This window comes from Cebus imitator, unplaced genomic scaffold, assembly GCF_001604975.1.
Source record: "Cebus imitator isolate Cc_AM_T3 unplaced genomic scaffold, Cebus_imitator-1.0 Scaffold973, whole genome shotgun sequence".
In the NCBI taxonomy this organism is placed as follows: Eukaryota; Metazoa; Chordata; class Mammalia; order Primates; family Cebidae; genus Cebus; species Cebus imitator.
The window spans coordinates 33907-35403 of NW_016108288.1; positions in this window are offsets into that span (position 1 = coordinate 33907).

A 1497-nucleotide genomic window follows, 5' to 3' on the forward strand; every position below is an offset into this window, starting at 1 on the left:
GGAATGTACAGCGCTCAGGTGCAATCAGCCCTGCGTTCATGTGTGCTGCCACCTTTGGAGCTTCCAGTCTGGATTTTTGAGTAAACCATCTGAAGCAGCATTTCCCTTTATCATCGGGAAACTAACAATAGCCATGTCCCCCACAAGATGTGCCTTTGACACACTGTTATTCCCAGTCCTACATGTGGTTGAAACAATCTAAGGTTTTATTTCTAGATTATTTCATTTTTCCTTATGCTGCACGTCTTTTATCTCAGAAATTTGTCTTTGAAATTTCCGCCCTGTTCTTCCCCAGCAGTATCAGCAGTCGCTCAGATCTGCGGGCGTTCCGTGGGAGCTCATTTCTCACCAGCGCTCCTGTGCACTCTCCTCCCTCCACCTTTTCCCTCCGTGTTTGCTTGGCAGGAGATGGTCTCCAGATCACTCAGGTCCCCTCCTCCACTGGCGTAATTTCTAAAGCCTTGCCTGTGTCGCTGTGTGGTGATGCGTCACCATGAAACAGATGGACTTGGCTCGAGTTCCCCAAATGTGTCACTTCCCAGGAGCTCCCCTTTCCTGCTGGGAGACTGAGCTCTGAGCACACCTTGGGCCGTTCTATAACTTTCTGGTGACTTTTAGTTATGGAAGGCCCGTTGACTTCATAATTCTAAAAGGCCAATTTTGTGTTCGAATCAGAGGTGCGCTGTGGGTCAGCGGTGCTTCGCTCCCCCTCCCCCGACCTTGCCCTGCCTGGGGTCCTTCAGGCCCCTGAAGAGAGCGGGAAGCTGGCAGCCAGGAGTCCTGGGCCCCGCCCTGCTCGGCTGGTCTTCAGTACTCAGGGCCCTCCTGCCCCTTAGTGTCTCTAGGGCAGGCATCGAATGCCGAATCCGCCCCAAGCTGAGCCCTCTTCTCCTGCAAGGGCCCTCCTGCCCCTCAGTGTCTCTAGGGCAGGCATCGAATGCCGAATCCGCCCCAAGCTGACCCCTCTTCTCCTGCAAGTAGAGAGGGTGAAGATATTTGAGGCAGCGAGGAGGGCAGAAGTGAACGGTGGGGTGCCTTGTGAATGCACCAGGCCTGCTGGCAGGCGTTTCCCAGCCTAGCGGACAGATCCCAGAGCACGGACTCAGTCACCGCACAGGAAAGGGGCTGGACAGAATTGCACCAAGTGTACAGTTGGTTTACAGACAGGAGAGGCTTTATTGCAAGGAAATTCACTGGTTATTTTTTTCTTTTTTAAACAGATGGAGACAACAGGAAGGAAGGAGCCCTTCCTGGTCACTGGTGGGTCACAGGAGGATAAGCAGCAGCCCAGGGGGACCCAGTGTCCTGATGGTGTTGATGAGCTGGTTCTTAGTGATCACTCAGAAACACCAGCCCGGCCTTGTGGGGTCCGACCTTGCATAGTCAGCCAGGCAAGAAAGATGATTCACACCCAAAGGTGGGGAACACTGTGGCAGTCGGCTCAGTGCCCGCATCCAGGCGAGGGTATCTCCTGCATCAAGGAAACATACGTGTCTG